Source organism: Ceratotherium simum, chromosome 39, assembly GCF_057802395.1.
Source record: "Ceratotherium simum simum isolate JZ-2026a chromosome 39, ASM5780239v1, whole genome shotgun sequence".
NCBI classification, from domain to species: Eukaryota; Metazoa; Chordata; class Mammalia; order Perissodactyla; family Rhinocerotidae; genus Ceratotherium; species Ceratotherium simum.
Window position 1 is genome coordinate 738712 of NC_141938.1, and position 21809 is coordinate 760520.

The 21809-nt window shown below is 38.9% G+C and overlaps 1 pseudogene across 1 annotated transcript in view; it reads left to right on the top strand.

The window, feature by feature from the left end:
- LOC101400758 (adhesion G protein-coupled receptor E2-like) overlaps window positions 1–9792 on the top strand; it is a 35677-nt pseudogene extending 25885 nt beyond the window's left edge. Inside the window, exons 13-17 of the transcript XR_015550172.1 lie at window positions 2417–2483; window positions 2880–2971; window positions 3971–4139; window positions 4224–4334; window positions 7623–9792. The product of XR_015550172.1 is annotated as an adhesion G protein-coupled receptor E2-like (transcript). The remainder of the gene's footprint in view (window positions 1–2416; window positions 2484–2879; window positions 2972–3970; window positions 4140–4223; window positions 4335–7622) is intronic.
- Window positions 9793–21809: the final 12017 nt, after the last annotated feature.

Genomic DNA, 21809 nt, shown 5'->3' on the forward strand with positions numbered 1-21809 from the left:
TAATAGTTATAAATTTATAAGATATTAACTGTGCATTATGTTAGTAACTATACACTAACATAAATAAATGATATATTAATAATTATCCAGCCCTGGTGGTCTAGTGGTTAAGCTTTGGCACTTTCACTGCCATGTCCTGGGTTCAATTCCCTGTAAGGTAACCACACCACCGGTCTGTCGGTTGTCACATTGTGGCAGCTCCATGTTGCTGTGATGCTGAAAGCTCTGCCACCAGGATTTCAAATGGCAGCAGGGTCACCCATGGTGGACACGTTTCAGCGGAGCTTCCAGACTAAGACAGACTAGGAAGAAGGACCTGGCCACCCACTTCCAAAAAACTTGTCCATGAAAACCCTATGAATGACGGTGGAGCATTGTCTGACACAGTGCTGAAAGGTGAGGGGATGGTGCAAAATGACCAGAGCACGATTACATTCTGCTTTACACAGGGTCACTAGGAGTTGGAATCCACTTGATGGCACTAACAACAAATACTAATAATTATAAATAAACATATAGTTAAAATAAATGAGGTGATTGTTTTTGATCTTTTACATTGGATTAATTTAAATATTAATTTTATATTAATGTCTGTATTATACTAATACCTATAATACATGATATTGCTTTGCATCTTATATACTAGTGATTGTATATTAATATAATATTCATTGCTTTATTTGAGGGGACTGTTTTATTTCTTCTAGAAAGCAAAGTGAAATAAAGGGGTGATATTGGTTTGGGTAACCTACTTCGCTCTCCTAATTCTAAAAAAAAATGGAGGACGATTTAGATGATGAAATTATTACCAAGCTAAGATTTATAATTACTTTTGATATGCAGTCACTGTCCTAAATATTTTCATGTATTATCTCAAATCATCCACCCGAGAACCTACTGAGATGGAAATTAGTATTGTGCCAGTTTTAAAGATGAAGAAACTGAGGCAGAGAAAGACTAACTAACATGGTCAAGATTGCACAGCTGGTTGGAGTTAGAACTGGGATCAAATCCCATCTAACAGTCACAACATACTCCTATACTAATAAAATTAATGTTCACCTGCATCAGACGAGCCCTGGCCAGCTAGCCTTTCTGGATAGCTCAGCATAGAGATCAGAAAACTTTTTCTGTAAAAAGTCACATGGTAAATATTTTTGGCTTTGTGGGCCGTATGGTCTCTGTTGCAGCTACTCAACTCAGCCCTTGAAACATGAAAGCAGCCATAGACAACACGTAAGGAAGTGAGTGCAGCTGTGTCCCAGGAAAACACACCCACAAGGTCAGGCGGCAGCCCGACTTGGCCACAGGCTGCAGTTTGCCGCCTTTCTTTTCCATTCTTCACACTTTCTCTTCCATTCTTCTTGGTGGATCCACCTCTCCATGGTCCTCACACCTCCCTCCTCACTCTCAGTCCCCTCTCTTGGATCAGATTCCAATTCTGTCATTTCTATCAGTGTGGCCTTGAGTTACTGCCTCTGTTCCCTTCAGCCTCAGATGCCTGACCTGTGAGGGTTTGAGTACCTATGTCCTCGTCAGGAAGAGAGTCTGTAAAGCACAGGATCCCTGATCAGTACTGTGTCAGGGTAACCGTTACTTTTCATTTCTCTTCTGTCATGTCCCAAATTTTTTCACCTTGCCTACACCTACTCATCTTTCTTATCTCAGTGTAAACACCGTTCATTTCTCTCAGGAAACCTTCCCAACCCTCTGAGTCTCTACACCCCAGACTAGGCTATGGTTCCAGCTCCACGTTCTCACAGATCCTCATATTTTGATCATAAAACTCCTCATTTTGACTGTTTCTATTGTCTAATTATTGACCTTCCACCCAGCTGGGACCTCCCTGAGGACTGAGAGCCCTCTATCTTAATCACAACTGGGGCTTCCAAGCCACACACAGATCCTGACACAGAGGAGATGCTTAATATTTGTCAAAAAAACACAAATTAATTAACTTATTGATTTTTTTCTTCTAAAAAACAGATTTCTGTCAAAATTTCTGGACATCAAGACTAAAAAGAGCCCCTGAAAAAAATTTATCTTTTTTTAAACCACATTATTGAGATATAAATGACATGTAAGAAGCTATACTTTTTTAATATATACAACCCAGTGAGTTTGGAGATAAGTATACACCCAGGAAACCATCACAATAGGCAAGGGCATATACAAAGTTTCAGTTATTCAAAATAAGTTCAGAAGAAATACTGTAGAGCATAGTGTATATAGCTAACAATGTACAGTATGCTTAAAATTTTCTAAGAGCGTAGCTCTTATGTTAATGTTCTTACCAGAAAGTAATAATAATAAAGGAGGCAGGAGGAAACTTTGGGAGGTGAGGGATATGTTTGTTTATCAATTCTTGATCCACAAAGGCCAACATATTCTTGAATCTCTTTCATCTCTTTCTTAGATGCTGGCTCCACACACACGAAGGATTTATATGGACCTTACTGGGCCCCATCTGCACCATCTTCTCTGTGAGTATGGATGACATCAGGGCCTCCTACCTGCCCAGCTGACCAGGTGTATAAGGAAGATTACAGGCAGAGTCAGGAATCGTTCCAGTTTGCCCAGGACTGCGGGGGCTTCCAGGATGTAGGATTTTCAGTTGTAAAGCCAGAACTGAAGCGTTTCCTGAGACATGAGATTTCAGAGCTAAAACTTGGAAATTCCTATGCAAACTGGGACGAGTTGGTCACCCAAGTTACAGGCCAAGAATGTGCCTGAGTTACCAAGTGTTAGGTCTGATTTTCTAGGACTGCTGTGAAATATGAATCTTCTCACCTGCTGGGTTAGGTGTTGGATGAGCTAGGAGGAAGGTTGAGCAGATGTGGAATGTATTTAGTATGCCTTGTGGGGATATTCTTCTGCAGATCAATTTGGCTTTCTTTCTGATGACCTTCTGGATCGTGAAAAACAAGCTCTCCTCACTCAACAGCGATGTGTCCACCCTCCAGAACACGAGGTGGGGATGGATCACAGGGTGCACACCATCCCCCCCACACCAAACATGGTCCAGGAACAAGGCCATATGGCCCCAAGCTCCTGAAGTCCTTTCACAGGGACTCTGAGGGGACTGGAGGATAGAAGTGCACCCACTCTTCTTGGAAGTCAGCTCTGATACTGTAGTTTGCTGCTGACACCCAAGCCGAAAGCAATCAGTCCATCCATAACCCCCAGCGTGAAAGCACCTGAGCTCCACAGAGACTTGACTTTGTTCTGATAAACAGGGATTCCTTTTGTGGCTCTATGGAAATGGTCCTAAGAACACTGATATCTTTATAACACACGGAGGAAATCCCACCACTGTTCCCAGTGCCCAGCATGCCCTTTCACTCCCACACCTCCATGCATGCTCTTCCCTCTGCCCTCTCCCACCCTTCCACCTGAGGAAATCAGGCTCCTTTGCCACTTATTACCTCTTCTAAGAGTTTGGGGGTGTCCTTTGCTTTCCTCAACTTTGCACAGAATTAAGGTCTGTATTCGGAGCAAAGGCTGCTCTGGGTCAGTTCATGGAGAAGGTGAGCAGGGGAACAGTACTGGAGGGGACCAGGGCAGAGTACGTTGCACGTCACAAATGTTGTAAGTGATTATTTGTTTTCGTCCTTCTATTAGACTGTGAGGTCTGTGAAAACAGAAGTCTTGTCTTTGTTGTTGTCAATGCCCAGGTCCCAGTGTAGGGCCAGGTGCACAGAGGATCCTCAGTACAGCTGGTTGAATGAAATTAGGGATCACCATGAAACGCCACGATGTTTCTGAAACCCACATGATGAGGTGTCACTACCATACTCAGTCCAAGTCAAAATGCCATCCTAGACCCAAATAGCAAGTCATTTTAGGGAATCATGGACAGTAGAGGTCAAAGTTGATCACACTTAGTCAGAGGATCCATGGAGTGCAGATGACAATGGTTTGATTGTGTTGCTCTGTGTGCATCATGAGCCTCCTTCCTCCTCCTCCCCAGGATGCTGACATTTAAAGCAACAGCTCAGCTCTTCATCCTGGACTACACGTGGTGTCTGGGAATCCTGCAGGTGGGTCCAGCCACCCACGTCATGGCCTACCTCGTCACCATCATCAACAGCCTGCAGGGCGTCTTCATCTTCTTGGTGTACTGTCTCCCCAGCCAGCAGGTACCACTGTCTGACTCCCACTCAAGACTCTGCCCATCTCACTCCTCTCAGTGAGCTGATCCAGAGCCTGCTTTGCCTCTTCAGGTCTGGGGGCAATACAGGAAATGGTGCAAAGGAGTCAGGAAAACCAAAGTGGAGTCTGAGAAGTACACACTCTCCAGCAGAGCTGTGTCTGAGGCCTCCAGACACAGTGTGGTAAGATCATGCACTGCTCCCAGAGCACTTGACTAACAGATCTGCTTGATCAGCCCATGCATCCCACATGGGACAACCTGGTATACAGCAGGGGATGCCCTGGGGTGGCCCACACTTGGTTTACTCCTGGACTCACTTAAGACACTTCCTGTCATGAAAGGAGGTCCTCCTGCACTTTTGTACTATGTTTCTATGCTCACCTTCACCCTTGCACATGGCTACCTTATTCCCTTATGTGTAGAGCACCCACCTTGTGAGACATGGTCCATGTGCTTTTTAATTTTCTTTGGTAAGAAGATAGAAAACATTTACTCATAAGCAGAGAAAGATGCTATAGTAAGCTCTATAGGCAGGAACTAATGATCTGAAGCAGTGGTGCATGAGTTTCTCAGAGACACAGCACCGTCCTTTCTCCCAAGTCATTCCATGCTACCGCTCTATAAAAAACAGTAAATATATGGTATATACAGTCATAAAAGTAACTTGAAATAAGTATTAAGTTGGACTTGAGACTGTCCTTGAACCCTGCAACCGTTCCTGGTGTTATCAGCACACACAAACAATGCAAAACCAGGAAGGAGAATCATAGAGGACATAGAAGGGATTCGAGCAATGTGAATCGTACCAAGCATTTGTATTTTGGGGGTTTATATAACTTTTTCTCATATTTTTCTTCACATGATGTTCAGGTCAGCCCTTGGAGGTAAGTATTATTATGTTTCCACTTGGTATGTGAAGAAAGTGAGACTCATGCGGTCTATATTGATTGTCAAAGACTTGAGCCAATTCACTCTTTCTCCCAACTTTCATGAACCTCCCCCCAACCTTCCCTGGCAAGCCTTCTGCATTTCTCTCGTCCACCTGCTTGTCTATCCTCTATAACTGCTCATTCCCAAATTCTCCACTCCTCAGAGGTCTCATCCTTCTAACTCTTTCTTGTTCCCAGCAGATGTTCCTACCAACTTCGTCACAGGGAAAATAAAGTCACTAGGAAGAAGCAAGGTCAATGTAGTGATTTCAAACACACCAGACATATGGCATCTGGTTCATTCTCTTCTCATTCCATCTTGTTCCCACAGACAGACAAAAAGTTCTTCCTACTTTTTAAGGTTAATCCCTCTACCTGTATTTGATTCCTGACACCCTTGACTTCTCAATACCCTTACATTATTGCTCATACATTCTCTCTCTGAACCTGCACAGTCTCATTTCTCAAACAGCATCTTTTCCACCTTCATTGAAACATAAGTCACTCTCATTACAAATATTAATGTTGTGCATTTGATCCCTCCCTCTTCTTCTTCTATACACTCAAAACTGGCTTTGCCTCCTTCATTCCACCATAACAGCTCTCTCTTAAGCCTCCAATGAGCTTCATATCACTGGATGAAATAAATATATGGTCCTTTCAGCAGTATTGGATGCTGTGGTTACTGCCTCCATCATGAATCTTCTCTTTTTTTCCTGGCTTCTATGTCTCAACACTCCCTGGAATTCTTCTTATCTCTCTAGATGAGCTTTCTGCATCTTCTTTAGATTTCATCTACTGTACCTGGCTTAGTTCTAGAAACACTTCTATTCTCACATTATACCTGCCTCATAGACAATCTTGTCCATAGGACTCAATGAGCCATGCAGGAAATGATGGTCAAATATATTTCTCTAGCCCTGAATTACCTATGAGCCCCAGACCACTAATTCCATTTGCCTACTTGGTACCTCCACTTAGACATCTCAGAAGCAGCCCACCATAGTCATAACAGAACTTATCATCTTTTTCACCCTTAATCCTCTTCAGGATTTCTCATCTCTTTGAGTGGCATCTCCATCCATCTCCTTGCACAGTCAGGACCTAGAACATCCTTGATATTATCGTCTTCCTTACCCTGTTCCATCCTAAACCAATCGATTGCTAAATTGTGCTAATATTTCCTCCTCCATAGCTTACAAATCTGTCTTGTTGACACTGTCTCCGTCATCATCTCCCTAATTCCAGCTGCCAGCTTCCCTTGGCTAGATTGTAATAACCTCCTAACTGGTCTCATCCATCTACTCCTCTCCCTCTTCCAGTTAGTTTTCCACATAAAATTCAGAGTTATCTTCTCAAAACAAAAATTTGATCATGTACCACCTTGCATGAAAATCCCTCTTATAGCTCCCCATTGCCACTAGGAGCAAGACCAAAATATATGATGTCCAATTTCCCCCACATCCTCACCAAGACTTCTTACTGTTTTTTTTTTTTTTACCTTAGTGGGTGTGATATGGTGTTTCCATTACGGTTTTCATTTGCATTTTTATAATGTCTAACGATGTTTAGAATTTTTTCATGTGCTTATTATCCACTTTCATGTCTTCTTTGGGGAAATATCTATTCAAATCATTTCTCTGTTTTTAATTGAGTCATTTCCCTGTTATTGATAGATAGTAATAATTCTATATTTATTCCGAATACAATCTCTTGTCACATATATGATTTGCAGTTATTTTCTCCCATTATGTGGGTTCACTTTCCACTCCCTTGATACTGTCCATTGATGCACAGAAGTTTTTAATTTTGATGAAGTCCAATTTATGGATTTTTTGTTGTTCACTTGTGTTTTGAGTGTCACATCTAAAAAATAATTGTGTAAACCAAGGTCACGATGATTTACAAGTATATTTTCTTCCAAGGCTTTTATAGATGTAATATAGTTATTACATTTAGGTAGATGACATGTTTGGAATTAATTTTTTAAATAGTGTGAGGTTTTTAATATGGTGTGAGGTCCAATTCTTTTGCATATGGATATTCAGTTGTCCCTTCATCAGTTATTGAAAAGATTATTCTTTTCCCCAATAAATTGCCTCGACATCCTTGTCACAATAAATTCACCATAAATGTAAGGGTTTAATTCTGGACCCTTGACTCTATTCCGTTCCTCTACCTTGGATACTGTAGCTTTGTAGTAAGTTTGAAATCGAGGATTTGACTCTACAAATTTGCTCTTCTTTTTCAAAATTGTGTCAGCTATTCCGGACCCCTTGAATTTCTGTATGAATTTTAAGGTGTGCTTGTCATTTTCTGAGAAAAATGTAACTGAGATATTGATAAGGATTGTGTTAAATCTGTAGATCAATATGGGGGGGTACTGCCATCTTAATTATATTAAGTCTTCTGATCCATGAAAATGGGATGTTTTTCCATTCCTTTAGGTCTTCTTTGAATTCTTTTGACGATGTTTTATAGTTTTCAGTGTTCAAGTCTTGCATTTTAACGCAGGATCACTTTTATACCTTCCTTTTCAGGAGAATTAAATTAACAGCTAAACCAGATGATCTTGTATCCTGGAAAATGAGGAAAATTCTGAACTGTGAACCTTTGAACAAAGAGTATAAAAAATACTTTCTCATGTTTATTACAAGCAACTCTTCATGGCACCATTGTGGGAGAAAATGTGCAGGAAATGTTTGACATTCAGTTGCTGGAGAATTGGGCTTTTCTCATCCATACAGCATGCTCATCTCACTCCAAGCTGTGACACAATTCCTCAATTGACTCAGATTAAACCTTCTGCTCTACAAACCTCTTTTTCTATGAAGATGTTCCTCAAGTTGAAGACATATAACAAGGAAAACCAGCCTCAGAGGACTTTCTTAAAATAGCATAAGAGGGGAAAGTAATGTTCACATTTCTGCATGCAGTGTAAACAAGTAATCCAGTTGCCCAACTTTCCTGGTTTTAGTACCAAATGTCCTATGTCCCACGAAACACTTGGGCTACAAGCAAACTAAGACAGTTAGTCTCCCTGCATACATGCTTCAACTTCTTCAATCTCTGTTTCTAAAGACTTACTAATTTTTTCATTCCAAAGTATGTTTTTATTGCTCACCATGTGCCACACACAGACCAAGACAGATCCAATTCCTGATTTCACTGAGCTTACAAGTAAAAAATAATATTTCTTCTCTTAGTGTAAAATGTGAGCCCTGTGAATACAGTTTCTCCATCCTTACAGTTTATAAGCAGAGCTCTGGAAAAAAGCGTATTTTAATACTACACACTATGTGAGGTGGCCTTTGTATATCACATTATTTCATCCTCAGCGTGCAATCTAGGCAAGATCTAAAGCCAGAGAATTTACACCTACAATAAATTCCCTGTGGGCTCCCACTGACCTAATTTGCATCGATTTGAACACCAAGGAAAATGACTGTAAAAGATTATAACATATTAAACAAAAAATATCCATGAATCCATAGTGATACCTAATAATCAACCAATAAATGTGGAAGATATGATAAAATTAGAATATCAAATTTTTTTTCAACGTCCAGTAAATGGTCACTAAAAGCATTGGATGAAAGGCTGTTGGACAGGCCATGCCCACAGTGTCAAAGAATCACCTCACAGATTACTGATTCATTACAATGGCCAAGGTGTACATCTACAATGTGGAGATCTGACGGTCACCATCTGAGCTTAATGCTCAGGCTTTTCATCATCAATAGTGGGCAACCTGACGTTAGATATCTCCTGATAAGACATGAAGTTACAACATCCTATTTGTGGTAAATAAAGATTTACTTACAAATAAGTCTAACCTGAACCTAATCCAGCCTCTAGACCAAGGGCTGACAAACTGTAGCCTGCAGGACAAATGCAGGCAGCTGTCTGCTTTTGTAAATAAAGTTTTATTTGAACACAGCCACACCCATTCACTGATGTATTGTCTATGGCTGCTTTCATGCTACAGTGTCAGAGTTGAGTAGTTGTGACAGAGACTGTAAGGCCACAATGCTGAAAAAACATACTACCTGGCTCCTTATAGTCAAGCTTGCTGGTAGCTGTTCTTTCAGACCTAACTTTCAGTATTCATGAAATACAGGGGACAGAAGAACCAGTTAAATGACAATAATAAGAAACAATCAGGCAAGTCGAGAACTTGGGGCATTCAACCAGCCAATGGGCCCGGACCCTTCTAAAGTCAATATCATTTTAAAAAGTGACTGGAGGCTACTCTAGATTAAAAGAGACAAAAGCAACATAATAATCAAATTCAACATCAATTTTAGTGGGACTCTGGTTCAGACATACAGCCTTAAATGACATTTTGTAGGTAATTGGGGTGATTTAAGTATGTATAGGACATTAAAAGTTATTCTGCAATTGTTAATTTTCTTGGGAGTAATAATAGTAATGTGGTTATATAGAGAATATGCTTTGAAATCTTCAAAGTTTGTTGAATAAATATTGAAGAATGGAGCATCATGATGTCTGCCAGTGACCATCAAATGTTTTAGCATGACAATGTATTCATGTGTGCATATAAATTGATAAACATTTTTTACTGTGGCACTATGTTAATAATTGTCAAATCTACATGGAAAGTATATGAGTGTTTATTGCATCATTCTTCCAAATTTTCTCTATTTTTAAAAAGTATTGTAAATAAATGGTTTCAGAAATGTAAATAAATGTAGTAATTAGTTATTAATTCATTAAAGATATACCCTCATAGCTTCCTAAATGTTCAGATCAAGTGCCTTTTCCTCTGCACAAAACTAATTTTGTGAATAGATATTTTCTTAAATTGTGAATATTCATGGCTGTATAATGATGGATTTAAACCCTAAAAGTTAAAAATAAAGCAAAATTATTAAACATCAGGAGAAAATGGAGGCAATCTCCTTGTCCAGCTAGGAAGTAGAAAATGGAAATGAGTATCACTCCCAAACTAACGGTAAGAAAAATTTATATAAATTTAAAAATCATTAGTTTTCTTGAACCCATACGAAACCTGAGGCAACAGGACAACAAAATAGCCTAAATCTAAGAAGAGACAGGGTCGTCTGAGGACAGACTGTCAGGATCACTGGCCCCGCTATGGCAGAGCACAAGAGGTGGTGATCTGGGTGCCATACAAATTTCGTCTAATTTTTTTAGTGAATTGCTAAGCACCAAGTATAGCATGAAAGCATAGAATCTCTGAGGGAGAGGCAAGAATGTGCAGAGACCCTCTCTGACCTGCAGCCACACTGGGCAGATCTGCAGCTGAAGGTGGAGGAAGGAGGAAAACCCTCTGGCAAAACAGCCCCTCTGAGAGCACAGGATCACAAGGTAACGCGAGAGTAAATTGAAGCCCAGGGTGCAACAACTCCTGACCAGATGGACTCAAGCTCCCTCAAAACTAGCCTAGCAGAAGAGCAAGCCCACTTCCAGTAATGAATAATATACACCTCAGTGTCTAATGTCCTACACACACTGTCTAGCATTCAATCAAAAATTATGAAACACAAGCAAAAGTTAAAAAAAAATGAAGAAATCAACAGAACCAGAGTTAAAGATAAACTAGCAGACAGGGAATTTTAAATAACTATGACTAATATGCTAAAGGATCTAGTGCAGTAGTTCTCCCCTGAGGGACAATTTTGCTCCAGGGTACACTTGGCAATTTCTGGTGACATCTTTGGTTGCACAGCTGGAGGGGGACCTACCGACATTTAGTGAGTGAAGGCAAGGGATTCTGCTCAACATCCTACAATGCACAGGACAGCCTCAGCCACAACAATGCTGAAGTTGAGAAACTCTGCCCTAATTCCCTCACATTATGCAGATGCTAAAAGCAGGTGTTTTCCTTTTCTCCATTAGAAATAGGAAATTCTCCACAGCAACGTATAAGGTGTAAAGAGAAAGTAACGTTCGACAAGAAATTTCATATTCTTTTCTATTATCCCCAAGGTTGAGAAACCCTGTCCTACTGGCAAAAGTGGACAATAGGCATGAGTATATGGGAAATTTGAAAAGAACGTGGAGGCCACAATTTATAATTTCATTAATAACATCCTTTTAGTCAAAATCCAAAGGCATAGAAAAAAATTAACAACGTTAACTACTACTTAAAGTTTCTGGATAATAAATGTCACCATTAACAAAGCCAGAAAACAATACACTAAAATATTTGTAGTGTTAATAAGAGATTAATATCTATAATATACAAAGAACTTCTAAATTTCAATAATAAAAAGGCTAACAAAATATTAGAAAGAGAAATTATAGGTTATTAACAGAAAAAGAAAAGAAAATTGTCAATAAAAATGTAAAATTAAGGAAACTGAATTAATACAACAAGGAGCTAATATTGTCCAAAATCGATTGTAAAAATCTACAAGGTTGGATAACATTCAATATTAGTTAGACAGGGTGAAATGGATAATCCCACATGGTACCAGGGTAAGTTGATATAGACTATTCAGCAATTTGGTACTAGCTATAAAATTTAAAATGCACATACTCTAAGACCCATCAATCTCACTACTTTTAGTCTACCTTAGAGAAAAACTCCATGTTCATAGGAAGGTTTTTTGCAGCAAATTTACAAGAGTGAAAGATTGAAAAATATGCAAGCAATAGAATGGACAACAATAAGAATGAACCCTAGTGTAAACTGTGGACTGTGGGTGATTATGGAGTGTCAACGTAGGTTCATCAATTATAACCAATGTACCACTCTGGTGAGTGAGGTTAACAATGGGGGAGGCTATACATATGGAGGTGCAAGGAGTATATGGAAAAATCCCTGTGCTTTCCTCTTAATTTTGCTGTGAACCTAAAACTGCTCGAGAAAAATTGTTTTTTTAAAAATAGAGCAATTTGGCTGAGACCAAATGCTTCTCTTGTGGTTCCCATTTGCTCTCCTCTCCCATAAGGTTCCCTTGAAAGTACTACACTAAGACAGTCACCCTCACATTTTGGTTCTGAGCCCACCAGCGGGATGGGAGAATCCTTCCAAAGGACTGTAATCCTTGCCAAAAACGTAGGCCTCTTATGGGTATTTAAGAGTGCACATCGATAGTAGTCATACACTTCACGAAAAAATTAGTAAATTACAAATAATCTATTACTTGAGTAAAAATATGTATTTACAAATTAAGAGTAAGGTTTTTCTGAGTTAGGAGAGGATTCTAAATTCAGTCTTCTACCAAGAAACTTAGTCTCAATGCTTGGCAAGGTCGGGAAGTTCTTGCAGTACAGTGTGTTTGCAGATAATTGAACTCCCTACATTTGTGGGGAAGGATGCTTTCTCAGATGCAAAGTATCAGGACTGTTTTGAGTTGGTTATGCTTTGCAATTACTGCTATTCTTGCCTTCTAATTAAAATTTTATATTACTTTTTTTAAAGTATGCAAGCATGCATCAATAAAAAATTGCGAAACAATTGGGGGTATATCTGTATGAATAAAAAAGATCTCTTTATAGTATTGCTTCTATACTGAAATGAAGTATTCTCCAATATACATGATGAGTGAGAAAAAGCAACATGAAGTACAATATGCATGGCGTTATTGTGTAAATGTTGATAAATGGTAAAATATTGTATTTTTTACAATTATAAAGTGAAGAGCCTAAGTTTGGGGGCATTGATTAAAGGGTGTGATAACTTCTATAATGTCTGAGCTGTTTCAATAAGAATATAGTATTACTAATGTAACTTAAAAGTTATAGGTTTTGTCTTGAGTTTATAAGGAAGAATACACATCCTATTCATAAGGAGATTTCTGCTGAACTGGGACACAGTTCAAAAACAAATTTGGCAGAATCTCTAATTTGTGGGGGATTATTTAAAATTGCAACATAAGCGTATAGCACTTTGTATTTCACAATAAATGGATTGTAAAGAATCAAAGATGTCTTCTGGGTGTTTGGAAGAACAGTTAAACTTTTCTAGTAATTATCCATTTTTGTTTTGACATGAATATCAAAGAGAAAAACAGAAAAAGGCAATGCTAAAAAATTTTTCCAGTTTTATTGAGAAGTAATTGCATACACCATTGCATAAGTTGCAGGCATACAGCATGATGGTTTGATTTACATATATTGTGAAATGATTACCACAATAGGTTCAGAATTTCTAAGGAAGAGCAGTAGTGTGGGAACACAGGCAGCTCTGGGGACCAGCCTCCCCAGGCCTTGTATGTGTGACTGTAGGAGCCACTGGTCCCACCTCAGTGTGGGGGCCATGATGCTCTGGATGGTGCGGGAACAGTAAGATGTGAGTGTGCACAGACTCACCCTCTCCCCGCCCCTTCAGGAGAATTCAGTCTTAGGTCGTTCAGTTCTCCTGCTTCCCAGAAACAAGCCCTGAGTTCTGTATTAGATCATGGGCCTTAATTCTTCATATGAGGATAGGAGGTCAAGGATTTCACAGACAGGTATGGCGTCTCTCCTCTCCTCCACCCTCAATATCATGTCCATATGTCTGTCAAATAATCACCTATGCACCCAGTTCAGATTTCCAATTCCTCCTTCAAAACTAAAATATTTACTAGTAGGGAGCAGTTTAACAAATTAGAGTTCAACTATAGTAGGAAAATCTATGGATCTGTGAAAAAAATGGAAGGAATATGTTCATATGTACATAGAAATATTTTCATGCAAAAATTCTAGTCACAGAATGTTACATATAGTTAATACAGGTTTGTAAAATATATATACAAACATAAAAATATGTAGATGAATATTTAGAAAAATTGTTGGGTGCATTACAAAGTGTAAGTCATGAGAAGCTTTGTAACAGAGAAAGAAAATGCCTGTTCACAGGGGCCTGTGGATTGCAGGGTCAGCTTTGTGATACAGGGGAAATTTTTCATGTTCTGCTGTAAGCATACATTGCTTAAGTCATTTAAAAAGAGAATACTCATATATTTCTTATGATGTAAAAAATAAAAATAAAATTCTAGTTTGCTACAAAGCACAAAGAAAGACATCCACATATGTGGAAAACTATCCACTTCTCACATGAAAGTGTTCATATCTATAGGGGACATCTTCTCTAGATTATGGAGGCAATGTATAGTTTTTTCTTGGAGTGTTTGTATTTTCCAGACCAGTTACTATGCTCACAATCTCTATCCCTGGAAACCACTAATTCTCCACAAGGCACCCAATATCCATTGGACTGGGGTGAGGAGGAGCCACAGAACCAGACCCAGTCACCCAGTATGATATTTTCACTTCACTGCTTGAAAATGTCGAGCTACTTCCTGAAGCACACAGTATACAACAATTTTCCCAACATACAGACCCCCTGAAAACAAGCTACTCCCCAAAAAAACTATAAACAAAGCCCCAAGCAGTATTCTCAGATTCACCTTCTACCACGCTCTTAGGGTGTTTCAGAACTGGGAAATTCAGTTTGTACTGACTGGGGTTTAAATACTGGCTCACCACTTGGCTATTTATTTCACCTCAGGCTAATTATTTCCTGTCTAGATGTCTTAGCTCCCTCATCTCAAAGCCCTCTCATTATGTCCCCAAGTCTCCCAGGCGTCGCTCCAGATTTTCCCATCCAGCTCTTCTGAGCCCCCAACCTCTTCCGCCTTCAGTCTTTCACGTTCTCTCATCAGGGCTCCCACCCACTCTGGCTGGTCCCTCCCGGCCCACAACAGTCTTCCCCATTCTCTGACTCTCTCCAATTCCTTTCCAGGCTCTCCATTCTTCCAATTTCTCACACCAACCATGCATGGAACTCCAATGTCCTGGCTTCTCAGAATCCCCAACACCCAAGTGTTGGATTACTGAGTCGTGTTCCTGGATTCCTGGATGAACGGTACTGCGATTTCAATTCCTCTTAGTACATATGCCCTGTCTCCCATTTCCAGGTACAGTAAGAAGGGATTTCTGGTTCCCAGGCCCCTCTAGTCAAAAACTTCCGGTTTCCAGATTCAGAGGATACCACCCAGCAGGAATCAGCCGCAAGAGACTGAATTCTACTTCAAGTCCTGTTTCTCCGCCAGAACACACTGTTCACTGGGACTTGCGGGGGCGCTGCTCTTAAAAGCTTCTGAAGTAGGGAGTGGAGGGGAAAGCTGTCTGACCTCAGGGTATTCATTGCGGCATTGTAAGAGGGAAAATCACAAACCACTCAAATGATCCATCAATAAGAAATGACAAAATGAAAAATGATTCCAATTTTAAAGAATGCTGACCCGCAACCAGAGAGGCTGAATTACTTCTCTCTATATTGACACAGAAAAATCTCCATGTAAAATATAAAGAGAGAACAAGTTGTGGGGTCTTTTATACTACAATACCACATATTTCTAAAAGTTGATATTTATTAACATTTGAACTTAAAAGTTCAATTTCTAAAATATTTTTTAAAAATGTATATTTTTTGTTTAACTTTCATAATTAAAATATAAATTCTATGTTTAGCAAAATAAATTATATTTTTGTGATAGTTCGCTTCTTTTAAGGGGGTGAGATCGGGGTATGGATCAATCACATATCTCTTGTGTTTGAGGTCTTATATTTTTACAAAAAGAATGTATTCATGTTTTGCTTGTTATCAAAAATAAATTAGTTTTTAAAATAAAGTGCCCTATCAAGGTAAAGGCAAGAAAACAGTTGTTGAAAGAAGTCTAAGACATGACACATTCCAACCCTAATTCTTAACATGTGCTCTGCCCACAACCCTTCTTGAAACTCATTATGCAAACACAACATCTGCTATCTTTTCTTAAATTGCAGATCACAATTCAGTAACCATTAGGCTTTTACCTTTGTTTAGGCAGCAAGACTCACTGTGGAGAAACCTCATGGTCCAAGTGCTAAATACTCACTTAAAATACTTTGAAAATAGATACATGAATTGGCTCACAATTCTTTACTCCACCTCCAAGCCCAACCCAATGCAATGAGAAAAGAAAAAAAACAGGTACGTGTGCTTGAAAGAAAACAGAAAGCAGTCATTATATCGAGATCACATAATTGCCTACCAAGAAAACTTCAGAGAGTTCACTGAAAAATTCTGGGAGTTCAATGAGATGCCTACAGCAAGATCAACAAAAACAATTCAATGGTTTTTCTGTCAAAGGAAAAATCAATTTCAAAATACAATAGGAAAAACGGTTTAAAATAAAAAAAATTAAATCTTTCAAAACACCTAGGAACAATTCTACAAGAAATGCATGAAGCCCTCAAGGAGAAAACTGTAAAGTGTAAAACTGAATGAAATCATAACCTACATGACGAGAGAGTTATACTGATGGGGTGGGGAAATCTTAATATTATAAGGAAGCCATTACCTCCAAATTAATCTACACAATCAATGCAATCACCACCCAAGTTCCAAGACATTTTTCATGGAACTTTGTAAACTAGCGATAATGTTTATATAGAAGAAAAAATATAGAACAGGCAGCACAGCTGTAAAGAATCATCAGTGATCAAGTTTTCACATTTGCCCATTTCTAACCCTCTGCTTTGACTAAACTTTGACTAAAAGTTGACTAAACTTTTATCAGCTTCTCTCTTTCCTATAGGCCCTGAACTCTGCTTACCCTGAAGCCTGAACAAGTACAAAAAATGTGGAACAAAAAAAGTGGAACTGCTCCCCCTTGCCATTTTTTCCTGGGAATTGACTGACCACAGCAAGACTCTCTCCCTGTCAGACCCCACTGGTCATTTCCCTTATTTGTCCAGCTTCCCCTCCACAGATTCTGCTTATTCCTGCCTGCCTCCTTGTTTACTCTGTAAGAGAAGAACATTTTCTGTATGATTTTGAAAGACTTGCAGAGTTCTGAGATTGGAGCATTTTCCCTAATGTAATAGTCTTGCTAATTAAAGTCTCTTCTATCAAGGTCCAGATTTGGATTTATTTAACATGGAATACAGATATTTGCCTCATAGGAGCTATAAAATCACCAAAACTATAGCATTTTTTAAAGTGTGGTCTGGTTCCTGGAATACAAAAATGGATCAATGATTCAGAATAAAGAGTACATTATACATAACAATCTATGGTCAATAAAAATGGAATCTCAAAGCAATGTGTGAAAGACGGCATGTGAAATCAGTATAGAAACAATATTCTTTCCAATAAATGGTGTCAGGACAACAGGATATTCATTTAGAAAAATATTATTTACTAAACAACTTCCAGGTACATTAAAATCTACCAAAATTATTAAGTTATTAGAAAATGAAGGACAATAGCCTAGACAAGAACTAAAAGAAAAATCCATACAGTAAATAATGGAAAAACTGGATCAAAATAAAATGTAAGGTTTATGGTGACACTCCCCTCAATTTCCTTTTTATTCCAGTAGTCATGGGGATGACATTTAGCCAATTTATTTCAGTGTGAGCATCGCCGTGCAGCATCATTAAGTGAGACTGAGTTCCAAGACACTCCTGTCCCTGGCGATCGGAAACTGTGCAGTGAACAGGGTGTGCACATCTTCCTGGACCCAGTGCCCAGTGTTCGACCCTGACTGGTGGCATCCTTAGTAACCCTCCTCCCTGACAGCACGGTTACTGCTTCCAGTCCCTGAGGGCAGCCCTGAGCTACACTGGTCCATTAGCAATCAGATTCCAGTTTGGGGGGGCAGCTGGATTGTATGTCAGGTTAGTAAAGCACATGCTCTTCAGGTTCCTGGGGCTCCTGTTAGGGGTGGGAGAAGGGTTGACTGAAGGGAAAACAACTGTGATTGTTAACATAGTTTAATATAAAAATCTGCATTTGGAAGGAGTAACCTGGCCTTATTTTCTGTCTTAAAACCCCAATTGGTGTTGTGGGGTTGTGCTTCTTTATTCTTTTAACCCAGTGAAAATGGATGATCTTGCTCAGGGGAAAATTTAAGTCTTCAAACAAGGAAGTCCCAGCTTTCCCTTATGGATCAGAGGAACCTTAGAGACCTAAAATTGTTGAGACTGTTACTTCCAATTTAGCTGCTCCTCAAATTCAAGTGAATATTTTCTCTTCTCCCCTTACCCTTCCCCAGAAATAAAGCAGGTGACTGGATTTTCAGAAAAAAGATAAGTTATGGTGACATAATCAGAGTTTGAAGACGTGATATGATAAAAGTTTTGCATTATTTTTTAAATGATATATAGGCATAGATACCCACAACAAGTATACACACATCAAATAACAAATATATTTTTAAATCCTTAAAATCAGTAAGAAAAATACAACCAAAAAATAGAATATGTGCAAAAGATATGAGCAAATAGTTCACAGAGAGAACCATGAAAACGACAGAAATATGTGAAAATTTCAATTACACTAGTAATGAGAGAAATACAATTGATATGATATTAAGATAAATTGTTTGCCAATAAAATTGGGGAAAATGAAAACATTTGATAATGTATCGTTTCAAGATTCCAAGACATCTGTGATCCCTAAGCCTCCTAACAGTTAACTACTAAGCTTATGGAATCATAGAATTGTAAAGTAGAAAGGCACTTAACAAATCATCTAGTCTGGCCTTGTTGTTCTGTGGAGGGAGGGAACTGTGCATCCTCAGAGAGGCTGGTTTATATTCTTGAAGTCTTTGACTTCTCTCCATCCATATATATATATAATGAACATACGTTCCTGGCATTTTTAAGTTTTTCTATCTTTCTTCTTCTATTAATTTCCTTCTAAATGAGATAAATGATTGACTAGAATATGGCAGTCACTTAAGCTACAGGGCAACAAAATTTTTCATGTTAAAAATAAAACATAAAAAAGTATGACAGTAGTGTTGATTGGATGCGGGAAATTGATCCTCTCCTCTACCACCTGGGTAATTTCATAGGTTCATTAGATATAAGTGGGGCAGAAGTCATGACAATGCAAAATGCACGTGCTCTATGACCCAGTATTTTAACCACCTGATACCTATTCTAAGGAAATTTACAAATGTTCTCCCCTTGGTGTTTCTGAGACATTCACCGCAGAATTCTCATAGCAATGAGGAATAAGAGACCATCCTAATTTGCATCAAAAAAGGGAAGGGAAAAATACAATTTATTCATATTGTGTAATCTAAATATATGCAACAGCAGCCAAACAGAAGGATAGGGAACTACATGTATGACATGCAAACACTCTCCAAGAAATATTGTTGACTGAAGGACCAGTTGAGAACAAAGTGCATAGTGTGAAAAACTTCATGTTAACACATAACTACAACTACAGTAAATATAAATATTTCATATATAAAACAGCCATTAGAAGACTCTGAAAGGTGCAGAGAAAGCAGACAGCACAGGGACCCTGTGACTCAAGGAACTACACAATGTGAATTCCGAAGGTTTTCTTTTTTCCTCATATATCCCAGAGTTGGAACTGAAGAAGCTTGTAAACCAGAAATACCCATGGGTGCAGATTAAAAAACTGTCCCCAGAAAAGCCTGCTCTCTCTTGCCAAAAGACCAAGAAAGGGGCAGCCTAACACAACAGAAAATACTTCAACAGTAACTGCCCTACTCCAAACAAATGCCACAGAAAAAACTGCAGCCCCACGCTCACCCTCAACAGCAAAGATCAAGTGGGAAGCCCTGACCCCCACCCTCATCCAGCTGTAATGAAGCACTCCTCCCACCCCCATGGGGCTGCAGCATAGAAGGAGCTGGGACCTGCATCAGGCCCATTGGTAAAAGCCCCTCTCTGTGGTGTCAGTGGAGGCCATGTGGGGAGGCATCTCCACAGCCCCAAGTCGGGTGGTGTAAGCAGAGGCCTGGTTGTGAGTGAGAACACCCACCCCACCCAGCAGTAACCAGGTAGGCCTCCCCCACTGGGGAGTCAGTGGAGCCCAAGTGGGAAACCTGGATTCCACCATCACTTGCAGCACCAAGATGGCAGCCTTTTCCCCACTGGCACAATGTCAGAGGAGTCAGCCAAAACAGACTATCTTAATAAAATCCAGTTTTGAAACATAATACCTTAAAAATCTAGGATACAGTCAAAAATCATTGTCATCCCAAGAACCAGGAAACTCTCAACCTGAGATGACGTAAGTGTTAGAATCCTCTGACAAGTATTTTAAGGCACCTATCATGAAAAATTTTCCAGTGAACAAGTACACACGAACTTCAGAAATGAGAAAATAGAAAATTTCAGCAGAGAAATAGAAAACCTTGACAAAAAACATACGGTATAAAAAACACTTAAATGGAATTTTTAGACCTGAAAAATACAATAACTGAAATGAAAACTCTACTGGATAAGCCTAATAGCAGAATGGAGAGAAAAGAGGAAAAAAGTATGGATAAACTTGAAGACAGAACAATAAAAATTACCCAATCTGAACAACAGAAAGAAAACAGACTACAACAAAATGAAGAGTCTGAGGGACATGTGGGACTATAACAAAATTCTAATATTTGTGTCACTGAATTCCAGAGGGAGATAAGAGAATGTGGAGCTAAAAATTGTTCAGAGGAATAAATAGCTAAATATTTCTCAAATTTTCCAAAAGACAAAAACATATAGATTCAAGATGAGGAAACTCCAAACAGGATAAATTCAAAGAAACTCATGCCAACATACATCACCATCAAACTTTGGAAAACTAAAGACAAAGGAAAAAATCTTGAAAGCAGTAAAAATGAAACCTTATCTATAAAGGAAAAACTATTTGAATTACAGCTAATTTCTCATTAGAAACCAGTGCAATGTAGCACAACATTTTTCAGATGTTGGATAAAAAGAGTTGTCAGCCTGGGATTTTATATCCAGAAAAAATATCCTTCAGGAATGAAAAGCTTGTTTAGTTTTTCAAGTTTTTCTGATAAAAGTTGCTTTTTCCCAAACATTAAACGACACATGGTATTATGGACTGAATTGGATCCCCCCAAATTCGTATGTTGAAGCCCTATGTGACTCCCCCATGTGACTATATTTGGAGACAGGATCATTTAGGAGTAGTTAAGGTTAAATGAGGTCCCAAGGGTGGGGCTTTAATCCCATAGGATTGGTGTCCTTATAAGAATAGGAAGAGACAGCAGTGACCTCTCTCTCCCCCACTCTCTCTCCATGCATACAGAGGAAAGGCCACGTGAAGACACAGCAAGATGGCAGCCGTCTACAAGTCAAGAGACAGGTCTCACCAGAAACCATCCCCGCCAGCACCTTGATCTTGGATATCTAGACTCCAGAACTGTGAGATAATTAATTTCTGTTCTTTAAGCCACCAAGTTTATGCTATTTTGTTATGGAATCCCTAGAAAACTAATGCACATGACTATGTAGAAAACAAAGAAAATGTTAAAAATTCAAACAAAGGAAATCACCATAATTCCACCACACAGACTACTGGAAAATGTGGGGGGTATGTTTTTCTTCATCTTTTAAAACATATCATAAATATTTTCCTTTATCAATAAATAGCAATCTAAGACTTCTTTGATATTGTTGAAGAATAAAAAGCTACAGTTTTATACCTTCCAATATTTAGGGATGATGGGTTAGCATGAAGGCGATCTTTGTGGTGATGGAATGTTATATATCATGATGGCAGTGACAGTTACAGGCATGCACACGGGATAACATGACACAAAACTATTCACACACACTGTGCCAGTGTCAATTTCTTGGTTTAGATATTGGACTATTCTTACATAAAAGTAGAAGTTTTGCAGGAAACTGGGTGAAGGATACATCAGACCTCTTGGTATTATTTTTGCGACTTCTGTGGATCTATATTTTTTCTAAATAAA